This window comes from Podarcis raffonei, chromosome 7, assembly GCF_027172205.1.
Source record: "Podarcis raffonei isolate rPodRaf1 chromosome 7, rPodRaf1.pri, whole genome shotgun sequence".
NCBI lineage: Eukaryota > Metazoa > Chordata > Lepidosauria > Squamata > Lacertidae > Podarcis > Podarcis raffonei.
The window spans coordinates 61,429,492-61,451,986 of NC_070608.1; the positions used below are offsets into that span (position 1 = coordinate 61,429,492).

The following is a 22,495-nucleotide window of genomic DNA, read 5'->3' on the forward strand; positions in this document are numbered from 1 at the left end:
GTACAATTGACACACACCAGTTTGTATGGCTAGGAGTATTAGAGGGGAAAGTTCTCATTTTGTATTAATTTCCTCGTTGTATGCCCTCCTATGATACAGGAATGCTCTCCATGAAACAACTGGAAACATAAATTCATGGGAGGAAGAATTCCATTTTTAAGGAAGAAGAAATGACAAAGTGAAGTCAGTCAACCCACTGAAACACACCTGGGAAGTACACCAGACTTGAAATCAACATGGATATCTAGTTCCCATGGGCGGTATCCAACGCGGTAGTTCTGTTAGCAGAATGGTTTTTGTTTGTGCCTCAGATCTCCCCACCCACTATGGATTTGGAGAGGGGTGCGAGAGGAGAGGGAAGTTCCAGAACTGCTTCCTGGGTTAATGCCCTGGGAAGACAGTAGTAAGTTTGACAGCAGTCCTGAAGAGGAAGCTGTTCTGACAGAATTGGCTATATACCCCCAAGGCTAGCTTAAGGTCCAAGAGTCATTTCTTTCAACGACGACAGCTATTTAAAATACATGAAACATCTTGTTATACAAGACTACCGTAGCTCCCAATTATGGCTAGATCTTGGTGTGAAACAGCTCATGTATATGGAAGAACATAAGCAAACAATATACATTATTCAAAGGGATATGTAAGCCACAGCTCATTAAAGAGAAATATCAGCCATCTCCACCTTCTACCCTAGCACTTCACCCTTGTCTCCTGAAAATATCACCCTCTCATGCTGAGCTGTTTATGTATTTTGAAAACACAAATTATGTCATTAGTCATTTTTTAATGTGACGGTAAACTGCAATTACATAACTTCAAATGTTCACAGAATATACCTGCGGCAAACATAGCCAAGTAGCAGGAAGGGGCTTATCCATAAGTAATTATTTAAAAAGAAAGAAAAGGAGATCAGTGGATTTCTTACCCACCAACTGCTCCTTTTCTTCAGTGGCAGCTGCTGACTTTTAGTTCATGGTTTTTAACACTGGTCCCATTTCCCAAACCAGATCTCATAAGCAATTTAAGAAAAAGGATGCCTTTAAACATAGGCAGAACACCATAGTTTTATTACTGAGAAACATACATTATTATGTATGTGGCCACAGACAGATGTTGAGACTTCCTTGTGAGAGGGGAAGAACATGACTTCCAAAGTTGAGCTGTGTCACAGGACATATTGAATTTGTACATTTGTTTTTTTTAAAAAAGGAAGATATGCATTCCAGTTGCTAAAAGTCAAAAAAGTACATCAAAACTTTTAAAATATTGGGCAGATTTTCATATGTTAGTCATATTAGGCAGAAGCTTTAGACCACATTGATAATATTATGGGTTTAATTTGAGCCAGATGCCCCAAAGGTCAGTGTGAGGCATTATGTAAACTCATGACATAGAAAGGTAAAGGAAAGCAAAACACATTTTTCACTCCCTCTTCAACCTCTAACCACAGCCTTGGACTTAGCTGCCTTTGGGACTGAAGGAGAATTTAGGGAACCCAATCTGCTCTTCTGCCCTTTAAGCTGTGCAGAGTAGAAGGAACATGCTTATGAAAATTGGTATTGAGAGACACTAACCACGTGGTATGCACCTCCGATTCCATTTTCCCCTGGAATATCTTAAATTGTAAGTGACCTGTCTTTAAAAAGGAATGATATGTACTTCATTAACATAAGGAACGGTTTGCATGGAATGAAAATGATTTTATAACAATAGGTAGAGTACCTTTCACTACTAAATAATCTCAGCCAGTCTTCATAGAACAGATATTAAGGAGAATATCTTCCAGGTTGGGTTAGGGCAGTGGTTCTCAAACTTTTTGCTCGTGCCACACCATTTTTAAAAATCTTTATTATAAAGGAGTCTTCTCCAGCACACAGTTCGAATGGCGATTCTGTATCACAACTAGGATTGCCCTCTCCTGCCACACCAGTGTGGCACACTACACCCTTTGTGAACCATTGTGTTAGAGGGAAAGGGAATCCATCAGTCTGACATCCACAGCTGACATACAAGAGATATGATCACTTTCAATGAAGAGGAAGACTAAAATAGAGTTTTATTTATATACCAATGTGCATTATCCATATTTTGCATACAAACAATTTCAGGAGTTCACAAGTGCAAGATCTCTCAGGATCTCCTAGACCTCCTACAAGGCCTCAGAGAAGCTTGGAAAGCCGTGGGATGTTAAACCTCAGCAGTAGTAAGAGAGATTCCTCATATCATTCTCCAAGATCCCGAGATGGGCAGGATCAGATTCACTCACATGACCCTGCCCACTCATCAGAACAGCTGCAGAGGTCCAGCTCATGTGCTCACCATCAAGATTGCTGGGCACAAGCAATGAGGCCTTCACACTTACAGAACTCCCTCCTGAATGAATTACACTTGGCCACTTCAGTGCAGGCTTTCAAGTGACCCTTAAAACCACCTCTCTTCCAGGCTGCCTTTCCTTAATATGTTTTCAGCTACGAAATTCTGAGCTGCTCCTTAATTTGGAAATCATAAGGCTTTATCAGGCCTACAAAGTCTAGATGCTGTTTCATGATAAAGTGTGCCCATCAGATGGTATAAATCATCTCCATATCAGTGTACGCTGCTTTGTGAGGGCATGGCCCCGAAAGGTGGTTTATGAAGCTGTTTAATCGCTAAACTTCTACTTAATTATGTAGAGGTCTGGAAAGTAATAAGACAAGATGAACTGCAAACCTTGCCATAGTTCAGTGCTTACAGCATCAAACTCTGCCACCTTCATCTTGGAATTGGGGAAGTAGGGTGCAAGTTTGCCTCTGCAATTCTTCTTGAACTTTGGAGACACAATGAATAGACCCCTGTATATTTCTATTTAGGTGTTTTTTTCTGTAAAATCCTTTGAAAATCTGTTAGCAATACCAGGTTAGCACAATCAAATATATAAAGGTGAACCATTCCTGAAGCTACTCCCCCTTCTGCAAAGTTTACATTTTCATGTTGCAATGCTACAACTTGTAAAATAATTTTCTAAAGGTGTTCCCAATCTCTTCTTGTTAATATGACACCACCATTCATTTTCTTAAAAAAAGTAGCAAAAATATTAGACACACTTAAGTCTTCAATTTGTCCACCAGAAGAAAAGCAGCAAAAATCTTACTTACATTACTCAAATCCCAATTTTAAGATATGTATTGTGACAACAGCTTCTGCAATGGTATATTTAATCTAAAGTTAGCAGAATGCTCCAAGCTACTTCAGGACTGTTTTTCAAACTACAGCAACCAGCACCTTTTGCGTGACCACCAACGCTGAAATTGGAATACAGGGTTTTCCCCCACCTCCAGAGATGCCAGAGTTCATGTGGCCAAGGTTTTCTTCATCAAATGAGCACAAGGCCAGATGACTATCAGAAACTCAGGGAGGTGGGGGAAATCCCACAATCTTCTCAGGGTTTGTGGCTACATATAGACAAGGTTTCTGAAACAATAATAGCAACCAAAAACACTAACGTCTTTTAGAATAGCAGTGACAGATATGCCAATACAAAATTATTATTTATGGTGCATTAACTGCTGCCTGCTTCTTGGGAGAAGGGCAATGACAGGCCTAGACAGCATCTTGAGAAGTAGAGACGTCACCTTGCCAACAAAGGTCCGTATAGTTAAAGCCATGGTTTTCCCAGTAGTGATGTATGGAAGTGAGAGCTGGACCATAAAGAAGGCTGATCGCCGAAGAATTGATGCTTTTGAATTATGGTGCTGGAGAAGACTCTTGAGAGTCCCATGGACTGCAAGAAGATCAAACGCATCCATTCTTAATGAAATCAGCCCTGAGTGCTCACTGGAAGGACAGATCGTGAAGCTGAGGCTCCAGTACTTTGGCCACCTCATGAGAAGAGAAGACTCCCTGGAGAAGACACTGATGCTGGGAAAGATGGAGGGCACAAGGAGAAGGGGGCGACAGAGGATGAGATGGTTGGATAGTGTTCTCGAAGCCACAAACATGAGTCTGACCAAACTGCGGGAGGTAGTGGAGGACAGAGGTGCCTGGCGTGCTCTGGTCCATGGGGTCACGAAGAGTCGGACACGACTAAACGACTAAACAAACAACTGCTGGAAACACAATCAGCCTCCACTTCATGCAAGTGATGAACAAAGTCATGGAGTCACAGTTAACCATTATGTCTCATTGGATGTAACCAGAAAACTATGGGCAATGGCTTCCAAACAAGCCAGGACATGAAGCCATGGTTTAAAGTTGGCTTATGACTCCTGCTTTGCTTGGAAGCTGTGAACCATAATTCCCAGTTTGTAACATGAGACTATGGTTAACTGTGGCTTCCCAGTCTGTTAGCCCAGTCACACAAGAAAGAGGTGGCTGTGTGTGGGTACATAAGACTCTTGCACATCCTGGCTTAATAAACCAAAATTTGATCATGTGAAAGAGATGTATACAAGGCTGCAACAAAAGGCATTTTTACCTAGATATTTAATTGAACAGCTCAGCTTCAAAGAATGGGAAGATGAAGGGTTCCAAAATAAAAGCATTGCAACATACCCACAATTGTCATCATCACTTCCAGGATTTCGAGCAGCAAGAAGGCACTTGAATTAAATTACCTAAATTAAAGTTGTAATTCCATCTTCAGTCTGTGATGATACCAAACACCCTGGTTGAAATTTCAGACTTATTATGAAGTGGAATACACTACAGAGAGACAGTAATGAACAGTAAAGTTCATTGCTGAATTATTGCATATAATTAAAAGTACGGTTTCTGCTATACCCATGCTTAAAGTATGTTAATAATAACCTAAGAGAGAACTGCCACTTTAAAAACACAAATCATGCATTTCCATACCCAATGTGTGATACTGCATGTGTTGCTGTTTTAAAAAATTATACAATCAGCACCTGATAGAAAACTATGCAACACTTGGTGGAACCCAACTGCTATGCTAAATATAAAAGAATCTTACATTGGGCAACCTACCAGCAGGTTCAAAATACGGGTTACAAACATGGCACTTAACAGCTAAAAGAAACCAGTAAAGTGATGCATTGAGTTTCCTGTGAGAGATGTAACACAACCTGTCCTCCCCACATTACTGCTAGGGCCTTTGGAACTGTGCATGCACACACAACTGATTGGCACCCTGTCTGTAATAGAGAATACGGCTAGCTAAGGGTGGGGGGCATCATTGCTTTTTGCCCCATTTCTGCATTCAAGCTTTACAATTTAACGAGATGAATCCTTTCATTTCTCTGACATCAGGAAGCATCATGTGCAGCATACTACTCACAGTTTAGTAATTAATGCTTCGACTATTAAGAAAAATGTTTTAAGATTTTAAAAAACTAGCTAACTTAGGAACTTTTACACAATGCATGGAAGCCATGAACTGTAGCAAAATAAAGATCTACAAAGCAAATAAAGTGAGTGTGTGTGTCAGAGAGAGAGCGAGCGAGCACATAATCACCTTGGATACTGAAAAATCAGAAGGTAAATTATAACTAGTTAAAACAAAACACATAACACCGTCCTGGGTGAAGCTGTGAGCATCAAGCATACCAATTTCAAAGGACTAAGAGAAGATGAGTAAGTATGCAAACCAGGTTCTACAGCAATGCTTTTAGTTGTCAAACCACAACAGAGAGAAAATGTGTTAGAGGAGTCTGTTTCACTAGCAATGAAGACAGCTCTTCAACTGAAGAGAGGTGCACACTTCACAGGGCTGCTGCTAGGGAAACTTACCAGCAACAATAAAGTCAGATACTGGACTTATTCCCAAGAGTAAAGTACACAGAAGAAGAAAACAGACACTGGTGGTATAGAAGGGCTGCAAGAAAGTAGTATACATACACAAGCACACACAGTATTCTGAGGCAAACTCAAGAGTACCCTAGAAGCTCTGGATGGGGATTAAGAGGAAGAAAGTTATCGTCTCCCGATCACAACCCCTTCCCTTCCTGGGAGGAGGAAAGGCTTTGCCAGAAACAGGACAATCAAATATAAGAACAGCCTTTTGAAGTGTTATTTATTAAATTTGTATACTGCCCTATGCCTGCAGGATAAAATCACAATATAAAAACACAAAATACATAATCAAAATAAAAACAAGGACAACTCAATACATATACACGTACATACCATATTTACTTGAGTCTAATGTGCCATCAAATCTAATGCGCACCTCAATTTTCAGAACCTTGAAACCAAAGAAGTACCGTATTTTTCGCTCTATAGGACGCACTTTTTACCCTCCAAAAATTAAGGGGAAATGTGTGTGCGTCCTATGGAGCGAATGCAGGCTCCTCGGCTTCAGCAATAGCAACGCGAAGCCTCTGAAGTGCAGAGGGAGCGTTCCCTCTGCGCTCTGGAGGCTTCGCGTTGCTTTCGCTGAAGACTGGAGAGCGAGAGGGGTCGGTGCGCACCAACCCCTCTCGCTATCCAGGCTTCAGGGATAGCCGCCTGAAGCCTTTGGAGCGCAGCGCAAGTTCCTGCTGCGCTACGAAGGCTTGTGGATAGCCACCTGAAGCCTGGAGAGCGAGAGGGGTCGGTGCATACCGATCCCTCTTGCTCTCCAGGCTTCGCTGGAGAGGCGCTGCACAGTTTTTCCCCTCTGCGCAGCGCCCCTTCAGCGAAGCGGGAGGAGAAATGGAAGGGGCTCCGTTTCTCCTCCCACTTTGCTGAAGGGGTGCTGAGCAGAGAGGGGGAGAATTTCCCCCCCTGTTCTCCCCCTCCTATGGTCCGGTGCGTCCTATGGTCCGGTGCGTCCTATAGAGCGAAAAATACGGTATTTACTGGCGAATGTAAATGTGCCATCGAATCTAGTGAGCACCTTAATTTTCGCAACGTAATTTGGCCGAAAAAAGGTGAGCATTAGACCTGAGTAAATACAGTATGTATGTGTGTGTATATACACATCCAGTATAACCCTTTTCACCCTATCTATGCAAATCTCCAACATCTCACTACTTCTGTACAAATGTCTAGCATAGATCTGCTTTTGCACAGGATGGATCTGTCTGCAGAATGTTAAAGTCATGTGTGCACATACACATGAACAGATCAATGTATTAGCTTTATTAGAGTATTTACATATTACAGACTATGGTGGTAACGTCCTCTGTGCTGAAAACTTACCAAAGGTTCGGGCTTGTTCATCCATTTATGGTTTTATTTAAAAATGTCTGGGCTGCCGTTCCAAGAGTTAATTACAGCATTTTAATGCCACATAGCTGAAACACTACTAGTTGGTCTCTAGAGGAAAGGGAGGAGAAGGAGAATTTATATAGTGTGCTTCAATTGTTCTCACTACTTGACAAACAATTCAGGAATGAACCAATCTAATTCTGAAAACAACAAGCCATGATACTGTATAAGCAGCATTATTGACGCTTTTTGTATCAATACAGTAAAACAAAACTTGCATTGGTCAAGGACAATTGTAGGAAATAGAATATGATTGAGACAGATTTAAACTTCTCAAGAATAGTGGAGAAAAAGCTGACCTGTCACATGAGAACCTGGTTTTCATTTTCAAATAGTTACACACCTTGCATTTTTGTCTTAGATTGACAATTTATGTTTATAAAATATAATGGCCTGAATTATACATTTTTCTTGATGACTTCTCTAAAAACAGCAGTTCCTGATCCAGAGAAACCAATGTTACAGTAAATGTCATTTATAATGTCAACCAACTCACATAGATGAGTTGCTGCGATATTATCTGCTAAACCACTTCTGGGGATACACCCCGTCTTACTCCTGGTACAAAAAAAGTCAATTAACCTAGTATAAAAATTAACACAAATCTATTAGTGGCAGATGACATGTTGATCTGTCAGAAATGGAAAAAATTCCATTCCACCATCTCTTGATTTCTGGTTAGTTGAAATATGGGTAATGGCTCACGGTATATGGTGAAACATGCATTTCGTAACATTTAGTCACAGCAATCTCCCCATGTTAGGAGCTAGTATCTCTTCCCTCATAAAATGGGCAGGTGGCTACTGTGGCAGCCACTTCTCCTACCCAAAAGCCCCCATACCTTGATGCTGAATTATCATGTAGCATTGTAGCAAGGGGACTTTTGGGTAAAAAAAGAAGAAATGTTGATGTTTAGGAACAGTGCTACCACTGCAAAATAGATGGTGATCATTAGGGTGCATTTCATTCAGGTCTTATACTATGGGTGGTATCACCGTTTACTCCCAGGGACAAACCTAAGAAGCGTAAAAGAGGCTTGGAAACATATGTTTTCCGACAAGAGATCAAGCTGCAGCTTTTTTCAGGCTTGCATAAAGAAGGATGGAGGGATGCTGATTTATTTTTAAGTTGAATTCATCTGGACTTTCATCATATGAAAAACAATCACTGTTCATTGCTGCCCTCTTCCATTAATCACATTAGAACAACATTCTTGGACATGTTCTCTTTACATGGCGGCCTCTCCTTCCAAACCCACTGGCAATGCCTTTAACACAGACAACCTATGCCCCACTTCCCCGGGTTTGGATGTCAACAGAACAGTTGGCTCTGAATGAAAATCATTACCTTAGAAGGTGGCAGAAGATCTAAGAAAAGGAAAGCTGGATGGATACTCTTCTCATCTACCACAGCTTGGGCTCAAACATTTTCACTGTGTGACAAAACAATTTAAAAACAACAACCAACCACTTTTAGAGCCCTGAACATTTTTTACTTTTACCCCCTGTGCTAATGTTGCTTCCTGAAGAATGCTTACATAATACACATGACATTTAGTAAAGGAAACGGCACTGCTTTGCGAAAAATGTCTGGCAAGAACCTTAAGCACTGACTGCGTTAGCTACTCTGTCCAATCCATCCATCTTATTTACAGGCATCAGAAGACAAAAGCAAGATTGTCTTCTCAGAGGAATGCATCATGCTGCACTAGTATAGAACCTCTTCAAGACTTCTTTGAGGAAGAAGCACAATTAAATATAATTTTAACGAAAATACTTCCTACAGACAACAAATGAATCGTCGCTGGATTTCCACACCACAAGCAAGAGATGATGGGAGCAGCAAAATGGACTGGTGATTGTCCTGATTCTGGATAAAGGGAATAGACATGAAGGTCACACTACATACTAGAAACGGATACCTTGGGCTCATGCATCTGACCTTACGAAGGCCTCTGACCTACTCCAGAAAGCCAAAGTCCCTAAGACAAGTTAAGGGCTAGTTTGGCTCATCTCTTGTCCATTTACACAGGAAATAACCACACTCTGCCCTTGTTTCCCTAATCAGAACATCAAAATATCGTAACCCTAATGCATATGTTAGTTCCAATGACGAAGACTAAATTTACTCAAATGGCTAGTTCCTTGATGTATACAAATATTATTAAAATCTGAAGCAGGTGGGAATGGGGCAGGGGGAGAGAAGAGGAAGATATGGACAGCAGCATATCCTTAAGTCTTGAGAAGCTGGTAAGCAAGGAAGCCCTGCTGAGAATGTGTTGCTTCTATTGTTGGAGCAACGCACAAACACTGTCGTCATTATGGCCGTATGTTTTTAAAACGAATCATTGTCTGTGAACACCTCTTCACAATTCAACATAAAATGAGATGTGTAGTTTCTCAGAACCTCAATTTCTGGAACAGTTGCTTCTATTTTTGTGGTACTTTATTGAAAATAAGTTACATTGTCGGCAGAAGTCTTCTCAATTTACTTTATACTGAACTGATAAGTCTTTCCTAGTACAGTCTGGAGAAAAATAACTCCAAGCAAACAAATTCACCAGTGGGACTGGGTAAATCCTCTTGCATAAAAATACTTAAAATACATTAACCGTCCTCAACTAACAGCCAGAATGACGTTCATGACAAAAGGCAGCTCCTATTTCCTCTGTTTAGAGAAACTATATTCAATAAAGGCTGATAGATAAGAGCTAGCGTTTTTCCATGAATGGTCCACAGTACCAGGAAAATTCAGAGAAACGAGTTCTGTTCTAATCTACAAGGATATTGTGCTGATTATCTGGCTCTATGAGACTCAAAACTCCCAGTTCTTATAATAAAAATCTGTATTTATCACAAACATCTAGATGTTTTATTACTCTTCAAATCATGCCTTCCCCCTCCCCTGCCTACTTTACTCCAACTTTTGCTGCTGGAACAGAAACACCTTAACCATCAATATTGTTTGCAAAAATAGCTTACAATCTGAACCTGTTGTTCTTTCTGTTTGTTGTTGTTTATATGCCACCCATCTGATGGGGTAACTCCAGCCACTCTGGACAGCTTCTAACAAATTAAAACAAAATAATACATCAAACATTAAAAACCTGCCCATAAAGGGCTGCTTTCAGATGTCTTCTAAAAGTGGAATAGTTTTTTATTGTTCAGCTAGGGCAGGAGCCCTCTATAGCAGCCTGTCTACCAACATCTGATAACGGTAAAAGTAAAGGTAAAGGACCCCTGGACGCTTAAGTCCAGTCAAAGGCAACTATGGGGTTGTGGCGCTCACCTCACTTTCCAGGTCATGTGGCCAGCATGACTAAACCACTACTGGCGCATGGAGGACCATGACAAGTGCACACGGAAATGCCGTTTACCTTCCTGCCACACCTTCCTATTTATCTACTTGCACTGGCGTGCTTTCGAACTGCTAGGTTGGCAGGAGCTGGGACAGAGCAACGGGAGCTCATCCTGTTGCGGGGATACAAACCCCAACCTTCCGATCAGCAAGCCTAAGAGGCTCAGTGGTTTAGACCACAGCGCCACCTGTGTCCTCTGATAAGCCTCTGTGTACTAAGCATGGGAAGGTAAGCATCTTCTCTTCAGTCTGACTTCGCCCCATAAAGTTACAACCTGGTTAATGCTAAGAATGAAAGAAAGGAGGAAATTCACATGGGAAGAAGAGGAAAGAAGGGTAAGGGAGCCCATAAGCCCACATTCCACTCCCTATCTCAAAGCCATGGTTGAAAGATTGGAAGCATTATGCCATTAACTAGGCCTGAAGACCAACTGGAGATGAAATAATTTTTAAAACATGCAGGTACATTAATACTGTGAGGCTGTTGGATCTACTTCAGTTCAAGATCTCAAGCAGCAGCAAAAAGTTAATTTGGGGGGAATAAGGTTGATTTGCGCAATTTTCTTCTAGGTTAACTTTTCAAGCAGGTGCAGCAACATCAGTTTGCTAGAGAAAGTGAAACAGTTTTTGGCCTGTGCTCATGTCAACCTTTCCTGTTTAGGAGGGGCAACCTCTAGACTTCAGCTGCTTTGCACTTTAATAATAATAATAATTCTTCGTCATCTTTGCCAAAATAAGCTCTCTCTCTTCCAAAAAGATTTCAATGGAGTTAGAAGGCGTGTCTTATTTTTCTTCCACAAGCCTCCTTATTTATAGATTAAAATGTTGGCAGGTGTGCTCAGGAAAAGGAGCTGCAGGGCTTAACACGCTGTGAAAAAGCAACAGATTTGTTCTAACAGATTAACAAACTGAAAGGCTGAGAAAAGTTGTACTTTCGCTTCTTTACATATGGTTCTTGTTTGTCAAAATGCAGTTTTATGGAAATAGTGACAACAAGGGAGTGCACAAAGCAAAATGAAGCATCACAGCCAAATCCACTAGAACAGTGGGGATATGCCTAGGAGCTTATACTGAACACAGCAAATCCCCCAAATCAAGTCTCTAGAAAGGGAGTGTGCATTTCTAAGGATGTTGCACACATTAGGACAGGAAGGTGCTAATTTTCATGAAAACAAACATAATATTTGTCACTGCCTATCTTTTTGAATCTTGACTGCAGGCTGGTAACTTCCTTTTTATGTCTTGGTTCTGGGGAAACTTCTACTTCACCAATTCACAGTGTGGCTTCTTTAGCAAATTTAATGGGCTAAAACTACTGCTGCACCTCGCCCTGCCCTACAGGGGGAAAATGACTTTTAACAGAATCAACAGCACCAACAAATTACTACGCAAACCTTGTAACTTGTTGGCCATACGCATTACATCAGGCCACCCCTCTGGGTGGAAAGAGAACATGGGATTTCTTAATATATGCTCTCATCATAAGCATGTGAAGACTAGTAGTACAAAAGTGCTTAATATTTTTGCTTTGTTTTCTCCTCAACAATGGATGGGAAATATGGCATGAAATCAAGAAGTATGCCTATGTCATAACATTTATTTTATATTTCTTGAAAGAGATAAATACCAGAGCTCAAGAATTAACTTAAACCAAGAACTGGAGAAGTGTTATAGGTCAGTGGTAGAGAATCTGCCTTGCACACAGAAGCTCTGGGGTTCAATCCCTGACATCTTCAGGTACGGCTGAAAAAGAGTCCTGCTTGAACCTTGGAGAGCTGTCAGTGTAAACAATACTGAACTAGATAGGCCAATGATCTGAGCTGTTCCCATGTTCCAACTACAAGTGATCCACAGAACTTGTTTCCAATATCTAGTTCACGGCTGCAAAGTGAATAGTAACAAGGGGTGTGTGCAACAACAAATAGCATTGTATCCTCATCCCTTTATTGGTGCTCCTGTTTACGGTCTAGCCAGCCGGACAAGTGGCGTTGCCTAGGGGGCACAGGGGCAGCTGCCCCAGGCACAACATGGTTAGGGGCACAAAATTTCAACACCCAGTGCTGTCTCAATACAGCTGTGCACTTCTGTTGCTGCACTCTGTTGAAAACAGTTTCTCCATGCAAACCAGGAAATGACGTCTCCACACAATGAAATAGCTCCTTATCTCTGCGGCTGCAATCTCCCGAGTGACGCGGATGCCGTTGGGCAGTTGAATCTGCATACCTACACACACACCCCGCGTGGCCCTGGGTGCTGGCAACTCTCACTACGCCACTGAGCACAGACATACCTACCCTCCTCCAGAATATGATAAAACTTTAAAAGGAGTCAGTCAGATCAATTCATTCTTTCTCCACAGTCCATATCCCAGTTTCCTGTTCCTGTTCTGTGACTTCTGGAAGCTTCTAAGTATGTTGTCCTCATTGGGTTACTCCTGGATAGCTTTTTGATGCACTGAATGTCTGTATTTCTCAAGGTTCCCTTGAGTATATCTATATATCTCCTTCCATTTCTGTGAGCAGGGAAGGGAGCATTAAATTCGCAATCTGAGAGAGGGATGATGAAGTTGATATTCTTGCTGAAAGATTACCGCATCTCAGCTCTGGCTAGCTTCTTTTCACACTTTGAAGAGTGTGCGTTTTGAAGCACACATGAATGACTTTCAAGCCTTAACAGAAAAAGATGTGGTCTCCTAGCAGTAACCCGTCTTTTTCTGCAATGTGTAAAGTGTCCCTTTTCTGCAAAAGATAAACTAGAATATATTTTACTAGCTCAGGGAAGATTCTCTGCAGGCAGGTTTATAAGGAAAGGAAAGTTTCACAACTACAAAAAAAAAAAAACAACAACAAAAATTATGCCTGTAGACAAAACTCTATGTATTTCTAAAAGGCAAACAGAATTATTCTACTGACATCACTAAGTAAAATCTGTATTAGATGATCTCGCCACAGCTATCCATGCTTTGGAAAATGTGATTTCTCTAATATGTTAATCTAAGAAGTGTCTGGAAACTTCAAATGAACCAAAATACCATAGTCAGGTAGTCAGCAAAAACGACCACATTTCCTGAATTTTAAAGAACTTCAGTGGCTTCCAGTTTGTTTCTCAGCACAATTCAAAGTACTAGCTTTCAATCCATAAAGCCTTCAATGATTTGGGTTCATGGAATCTGAAAGGATTTTTTTCTCCCATATGAACCTGCCTATTAATTCAGATATTCTGCAAAGACCCTTCTAATGGTCCCCTACCTTGAGAAATTAGGTGGACAGTCAGGAAGAGGCCTTTTCAGTGGTGGCACATAACCTGCAGAACTCTGTTCCCAGAATATTGAATATAGCATATGCACACCTTCTAAGATGGCACACAAAGTCTATCCTATTTGCCTGAGCTTTTAACAGTGGTCATGGTTTACCCAAGTAATCTGATTCTATTGTCATCTCTGCTGCTCTTTTAAGTATACTTTGATTATCATTCTCTCTATTTCAGATTCTAATATTTGTGTGCACAAATGAGGCTAAAGCAAGCAATACGCACATGCAATAGGAAGGTATTAGGCAACCTGAGGTAACCCTGAGATTTATATTAGGAAAAGAAATTAGATAAAAATCCTAAGGAGGGGACCCACAAAAAAAGTTCAACAATCACGGAGTGCTAGCCATCTAAGAGAAAATCATTAAATATCAGGCAGCCACACAGCAGATTAACAACTGGCTATTTAATATAAGTGATTACCCAACAGAAGTCGGGCAGAAACAAAATCAATACTTCACAAATTCTCAAGAGTTTGTTTATTAGAAAACTGAAATGCATGAGAAGCGTACAGATAGTATAGTATTCTGTAAAACCAATTAATTTAAATTGCCTCGGCTTCTCTGGAAATCAATTAGTACATAATTTCAAACACATATGATCAATTTATTTTGAAAAATCTATTTATAGCAATAGTCATCTGAAGCATTCCAGTAAGATTTGATATATATCAGCAAAAAAAGGGGGGGCAGGCAGAACAAAGGGAAGAATATATTTTGTGCATGTCAGCTATTTATATTGCTACTGACACACTGTTCAGCTACTCTGGGTGTCAGTATCACTCACATTTATTGTTATACTGTGGAGTCCACTGCTATTTTGGATATGGTATAGGTTTCTTAAGCAACTTCAGGTACAATTTAGCAGAAATGGAGCTAGACTAGACTCTTCTGGGGATGCTAGAGGATAGAGGAGGGGGAGGGAATCAGATAAATTGCTTTTCCTTCTCTTCCACAAGCAGAACCCCTGTTGGAGCAATCAAAGCAAGGAGCACCATTTGGATTCTACCCATAATACACAGGAACACAATCCTCCAGCCTAACAGTATTGGTTCTTCCTCTGCTCCTTCTTGCTGTCCAGTTACATGTGATCTGTATGCCAGTTTTCTGCCATCAGAGGCATCACGGAGGAATCAGCAGCAGGTGGTCTTAAAGTATATTAGCCCAAACAGAGTCTGTGAACAAGCTGAAAGTTCACCTCTCTGAACTTTTCTAGAATACATCCAGGAGACCCCCCCGTGTTGTTGTTTTTCAGATGAGCAAGTTGAAGCTAGATGGAAAGAAGAGACTCACATTGTTGTAGACAGAGTTTGTATGAGGAGAGAGTGAGTTGTGGAAAAAGATGGCTAGGTACACAGGCTTTTTGTCTACACAATGGGGATGTTTTAACTCCCCTTTGGAAAAATCAGCTGCTCAGCCTTTCACCACAGGATTTGCTCTGTTTGAGTGGCTGTGTTGCTCTGTGTAATGTCTTACATTCTCAAAGTGCAAAACAGAAGCAGCCTAACTAAAGTACCACAAACTATTAGTACAGATATTACAGAATCAGAACACTTGCTTCTTCCCACTTTTTTCTCTGTTGTCTTCCCCTTCTCATATTACTCTCTGGCTTGTGGACTTGGTTAGATATTTTTCCAGTCAACAGACAAATGTAGATTTTAAAATATTGCCTTTCAGTACTTTCATTTTGACCTGCCATTTACTTCTGAAACTAGCACATGACAATGACTCAAAACTGCCAGCAAGCACTATTCTGGCCAGACAGCCTCAATGGCAACAGAGATACTCATTGACTACAAAGATATGAACCAATATGTCTGAGATTCCAAAACTGCAGGGGAGCCGTGTGATAAAGTTCTAGGCAAGAAGGGAATTGTGGAGCCTCCTTTTTGAGAACTGGGTAGGTTGAACATTAGGAAACCTTTCTTGATCTACAGTGATTTATGAGGAGGACATAATTTCCATTTAGCCATACTCTCAAACAGATTTGGTAAGAAGAGAAATCATGAAGAGTTTATGCTTTGTTCTTATGTTTAACTGTGTGTAGTTTTAGGAAGGGTCAGAGTCCCTTGTCTTGTCACTCTGCATGTGAACATTTCAGCAAACTCACCTACAGAAGAAATGACTGTTGCCAGATTGGAAGGGAATGTGTTAGGCAACAGGCAGAGTGAGTTTTGCAAAGTGGCTTATGCTGAAAAAATGTGAGAAATACAGAAGTAGGATATAATTTCAAACCCTGGAAAGTTCGTTTTGTGTTGGCTTACCTTGTTTGCCATTGACACAAATCACTCTCCACTTTTAGGTACATCACAATTTAGATTATCTAAAAAGCCATTAACCCCTCACATCATAGAGTCATAGAATTGAAGGGATGGAAGGGACCCCGAGGGCCACCTAGTCCAACTCCCTGAAATGTAGAAATCTCAACATAGGGTCCCCCATCCAATTTTAAACCATACCAGAGCCTGCTTAGCATTGCAAATGCACTAGCATTTTTATGCTGCACCACTACAGAGAAATAAAAGAAAAATGTGGCCACCATTTGCTCTCTTCCTCAACCATATAACACCAGGAAGGAGATCAGTAGCGCTTCCTATTGGCCAAGAGGCTGCTGTACATTGCGGGGGAGCAGATCTGGTCTGCAAGAAGCACGTTGCAGCTGTTGCTGCCACCAAATCAGCAGGTGCTGCATTCACTGGGAGGATGGATATGCCGCCCCTGTGGATTCTGCCGCCTGAGGCAGCCATCTCACATTGCCTCATGGATGGGCCAGCCCTGTGTAACACATTCACAATTGCTAACATCTAAATGTTCAATACAGTAAGGAGGCAGAGGCAAAAGTGGCAGGAAGACCCAGGAATAAAGAAATAATAGCAGGCTTCCCTATTAATGTTGGTCCAAAACCCACTTCTCAATCCGCATAACAAGTGCAAAAACAAACAAACCCACCTTCAGTTTGCATGTTCTAGAAAATATTGAGCATTGCTGTACCAGGCCTCCACAGGACTGAGCACATTTCTGCTATACATTTTGCCTCATCAGTGTTTCCATAATGGAAAAACCCCACAGGGGTAGTGCATCTGCATATAGCAGAAAAGTAAAGAGATAGTGATTTATGTCCTAATTTTTACTGGATCAATAAAATCTCATATTCTTTATCCATGATAAACAATAGGCAAGAAATTCCTGTCAATAAATGTGAAGCTACTATTGATTGGTGCATTAAAATTGAATTAAAATAGGGACTAATAAAATAATTTAGTGAGTTTTGAAGAAGAAACTCAAATTCTCCATAAGCTCAGAAAACAGCAACTATGTCACCAATACCCTGGCTAAGTAATATAAATAATTCACTTTATGTTGAAAATGAATATATCTAGTACAATATCAGCAATCTGCAGCATCTGCTTCATATGCATAGCAAGCATAGGTTCATAATTAACCACAAAAGAGCACGACCCAACTACATTTGAAGCAACGGAAGATTTTGTTCTCATCCACAACCAATCTCACAAACATAAAAGTTTCAGTTTCCAAGTTCTCAGTCTATGTACCTGCAGCAAAACTCAGACTACATAGTATTCTCTACATGACAGTATACATAGCCTTTCCTGTATGGAGTTTAATCTCCTGAGCAGCAACATATCACGTATGGACAGGCCCCATTAGAAATGACACTTATTTCTGGAGACCCTATAAAAGCTGCAGCCAGATTGGATTTAGGTTCAGCTCCGCCTGGAAGTCAAGGGGTCAATAGCTTGCAAAAATAAATAAACAATTCAAACAGTAAGCTGCCGTCTTGGCTCCTCCCTAAGTTTTTCATTTTGCCTTTATATCTCACAAGCAGTCGTGAGCCAGTGTGGTGTAGTGGTTAAGAGCAGTAGTCACGTAACCTGGGTAACCGGGTTCGCGTCTCCGCTCTTCCACATGCAGCTGCTGGGTGACCTTGGGCCAGTCACACTTCTTTGAAGTCTCTCAGCCCCACTCACCTCACAGAGTGTTTGTTGTGGGGGAGGAAGGGAAAAGGAGATTGTTAGCCGCTTTGAGACTCCTGAAGGGGAGTGAAAGGCGGGATATCAAATCCAAACTCCTCTTCTTCTTCTTCTTCTTTTTTAGTCCAGAGAGCAAGTATCCTAGCCAGCCCTTGAAAATCTGACAACTGCATCCATTTATATTTCAGAACAGTGAAACATTAGGGTTCATCTCTGAATAAACAGTTCTCTTTTATCACAACAAAGCAACAACATGAAGTACATAAAGCAATCCAAACAGTCCTCATATTTGACCTTGGGGCAAGTTTACAGAAAAGTTTTCGGCACGAAAAGGCAACTACATTGTGACTTTTCTCTAGCAATGCTCCAAAGACAAGATTTTTTTAAAATGATAGCTCCTCTTGGCACTCAAGGCTTATTTATCAGTTTACAGTGGTACCTCGGGTTAAGAACTTAATTCGTTCCGGAGGTCTGTTCTTAATCTGAAACTGTTCTTAACCTGAAGCACCACTTTAGCTAATGGGGCCTCCCGCTGCCGCCGGAGCACGATATCTGTTCTCATGCTGAAGCAAAGTTCTTAACCCGAGGTATTATTTCTGGGTTAGCGGAGTCTGTAACCTGAAGCGTCTGTAACCCAAGGTACCACTGTATTATTTTATTCCTCTTATCTGCTGCTTTTCAGGGCCAAGCCCTCACAAAGCAACACAGAGAAATAAAAACAAAATATAATCATGTAGAACAGGGGTGTCAAACTCAAATTTATCGGGGGCCGCATCAGCAGTTTGGTCACCCTCAAAGGGCCGGTTGTATCTATAGGACTACGTAAAGGACATGTAAAGTGGAGGTTTCCTGTGTAGAATGGCCGGAGCCGCTAGAGGGCAGACGTTCTCTGGCTTGTAGGCTGCCGCGCATGCGCTGAAGAGGCGGCTTTCTTGTGTCAAAAAAAAAAGCGAGAATAAAAGGTGAAGGCTGGCGGCTGGCGGTAGCTACACGGGCCACATGACGAGGTCTGGTGGGCCGGATTCGGCCCGCGGGCCTTGTGTTTGACACCCGTGATGTAGAACATGAAGCATTGAGTGGATACAGACAAATAGTTGCATGAAAGAAATGGAATCAGATCGTCTAGGCTTTTTCGCATTCCAGAATTGAAGGATCCAGGCAAACATTAACAGGAAGAGTTGCCCAACTGCAGAGTTCACCACGACAAAAGGCCCTATCTCATTGCTGATCAATACAGCCAATTTCACTAGTGGCCGATTGTGAGCATGGTCATATATATGGGTGCAGACAGCCCTTTAGATAAAAGGGCTTCATTTTGCACAAGAGAAGCTGCATTTTGCACAACAGAAGTTACTAAGCTGCCTTCCAAGGCACCCAATGTGAAACACTTCGCAGTAATCCAGTCTGGGGCATATATAAAGTAAGGCTAAACAGATTATTTGGCTTAATTAATGTTCTACACAAAATCTGAATGGCGGGGGGAAAGAAGGGTAAAAACTTGCAATAATTTTAAGGGAGAACTTGTTTTGAACACATCAACACTTGGTTTATTTTAATCTTTAACATCCTCTGAAATTTAATTTTGCTGCTGCTGCAAAGGATATTATCAGAAGCTGCTTCTCAGTTGCTGCAGTTGCTCCCCATTTTGATGCCCCTTGGAAAGTTGCTGCATCATGTCAAATAGTTTTAATGAGGAATTCTGGGAGAAAAATGTTGGCTGTCATCCTTCCCACCTCCCCAGAATCCCCATCAGAATAATATTATATCGCAGTGCAGCATTATTCCAATGGTCGTTGTGCAGGGAAAATATATGAAGTCTGAGAGGACAGAATGCCTAAAAAGCAGTGTGCTGCCAAAGTAAGTCTCCCCTCTAAAACATTTGCAAATCCTACCCCTAAAAAACTGCCCTCGATTTGCCGTTCCTGTAGCACAGGCATAGGCAAACTCAGCCCTCCAGATGTTTTGGGACTACAACTCCCATCATCCCTGACCACTGGTCCTGTTAGCTAGCGATGATGGGAGTTGTAGTCTCAAAACATCTGGAGGCCAAATTTGCCTATGCCTGCTGTAGCGGCACTCACTTATTGCAGCAGGCCATTTTTGAAATTAGTTTAACAAGTTGCTCTGGTTAGCAAGAAAAGGATGCTTTCTGCAAAGAGTGCTGTCTGGTACTCATTTGACAATCTTTTCAATGCTAGGCAAAGACCCCCCCCCCCTTTTAATGTCTTTGATTAGCTACTATGGGATTTGCTCAATCCAATGGGAATTGTGTTTGAGGAGAGGATTCTCACATTACTTTGTTGGTTTGTTACGTTGCACTTATTTTATATGCTGCATTTCTTTGTATTTCATGTTTTTAATTATGTTATTGTACGGTGCTGAGATTTTGGCATAGGCACTCAAAATTCAGCATTTGATGAACCACAGTTTTACACTTGCATTCCACCCGTTATCCTTCAGATTCCTACCCCTAGTTCTCTCATGAACAAAAGGAGCTGAATAAGCTCTATTTATGGAAACAGTTGGAAGTGATCATGTCAATCACCTAAGCTTAGAGATGAAATTTCTGGAAATTTTGAAGACACAGGCAGGAAAATATTGTTTTTCGTTTTATTTTGTTTTTTTTAAAAATACAGATACAGAAGCAATACTTAATTGCTTTTTAGCCTCTTTTACAGAGCAAAAGTCACTTTGTTACTTTAGGAACATAAAATGTATTATATATAAATTGGTTTGCCATTAAATTATCATGTTTATACAATCTCTTCAGTCAATATTTACAAATTCTTTTTACTTTTTGTTACAGATGAAACTACAAGCTGCTAGACTGCAAGGAACCTAGCATCTCTTTCCTTTTGCCATTTTATAAGGAGCAGAAAATTATGATGGGCTGTAATCAACTAAGTCCTACTCAAAATAGACCCACTGAAATAGTAATTAGTTCCTTATGTCTATTAACTTCAATGGGTCTTACTCTGAGTAGGATTATCGCTTAATATAATCCTATGTCTCCTTCAGTTCTCCACACTGTCAAGCAGACATAAAAAAGGACTGAGAAAAAGGGGGTCTCAATGAATGCTACATAAAATTTTATCAGTCTCATTTTCTGAGCTATTGCTTTCTGTTTCTGCTTCTTCATATTTGCCATCTTATCTACCATGGACTTCTAAAAGCTGGAAGTTTGCGTGGATTGAAACAAGCTTCCGTCCAACATTTTCCCAGTTTTTGAATTTTTTCAGGGGAAAAAGGCTTCAAGGGAGGGGGCCTTCACATTTTAGGTAAAACCACCTCCACAATCCACAAAGTGACCAAGGCCTTAATAAGGACACCAGCCATGCCATGTGGAAACTCCTTGTAGGACTCTCAGAAATTCATCCAGATCTATCTGCCTCCAAGGGCAGACCATTCCAACTGGTACCTCACCTTTGCAGCAAGCCTAAATCTCACCAGAAAATTATCTGATCACAATAAAAAAGTGAAACAGAAATTCCTCACATCCAGATAAACATCAACCCCACCTGATTAGATGATTCTATGGAGGTATTTGCCCAACTACTTCTTAAAATGACCCCATGGTTACACTGGCGGAGGAAGAGGAGTGGGGGGGGAGCACACTGTTCCCAGCAGAGCGATCTCGGCAGTGTGCCCCCCTGCCTGCGCTGGGCACCCCACCCCATCGGCAGCGCACCCCGCTCCTATGACGCACGCCAGCCCCACCCCCACCTGCTCTCTGTCCCCCCAGTGCCGGAGCATGAAGCTCCACCACTGCATGGTTAACATGGCACCTATGAAATCTTCTTTTATCACAATGGTTTGCCTGAAGTGAAACAAACCACAGTCGTAAATTCAGACATAACGCTAAACCAAGGAACATGGTTTGTTTCCTCCCAGCTGTTGCAGGGAGGAGCACAGTGGATGCAATTTGTCCCTGCATGAAAAACCACGGTTTACAGTTTATGGCGACATGCAAACATGGCCACAGAATAAAGCATTTCTTGTGTACTTGTTTTTGGGCCTCAAAGCTATAATGCACACATCAGATGCAAGCACATTGCTCTTTTTATTTCCATGTCATGAACTACAAGCAGAAAAAGTTAAAGATAAAAAGTCTTACTTAATAAATGCACAGATCTTCTACTTTTCTTTGATGTAAAAATCCACTGAGTCTTGAAACATCCAACCAGGGTGCAATGATTTTCTGCTGAGAAATAAAGAGATATCTTTATGAAATAGAGAAGATGCAGAATTGTAGACAGGCAAACAGATGCACACACAAAATCCATTAAAATCAAATCAAATCAAATCAAATCAAATCAGGGAGTGGTCTCACCAATTCTTATAAGAATTCTTGTTTTCAAGTCTTTTCATTGGTTTAAGATTAGGGGGTGGACATAGTTTGCTTAGCTATTTGATGTAATGTGTTTATTTTTATGTAATGGTATTATTTTACTATTGAGCACTCCTAATATAGTTCTTGCTCACTCTCAGTGATGAAGACAGCAATATACCAAAATAAATTGAGCACATTATATTATTACATAAATTATTTGCACATTAATTTTAGGCTCCTTTTTAAAGCTCCTTATCCTTTTTCTTTTGAGGCTCCCTACCTGTTCACTTACTCTATTAATAATAAAAAATAATGTTTAT

The 22,495-nt window shown here is 41.0% G+C and overlaps 1 protein-coding gene across 12 annotated transcripts in view; it reads right to left on the reverse strand.

The window, feature by feature from the left end:
* Positions 1-22,495, reverse strand: part of ATXN1 (ataxin 1) — a 209,121-nt gene that overhangs the window by 145,184 nt on the left and 41,442 nt on the right. For 11 of the 12 annotated variants that reach the window (XM_053396830.1, XM_053396826.1, XM_053396831.1 and 8 more), the window contains one exon: positions 21,960-22,046. The gene's annotated coding sequence lies outside the window, so the exon portion shown is untranslated. The remainder of the gene's footprint in view (positions 1-21,959; positions 22,047-22,495) is intronic. The other variant, XM_053396825.1, reaches the window with a different exon arrangement.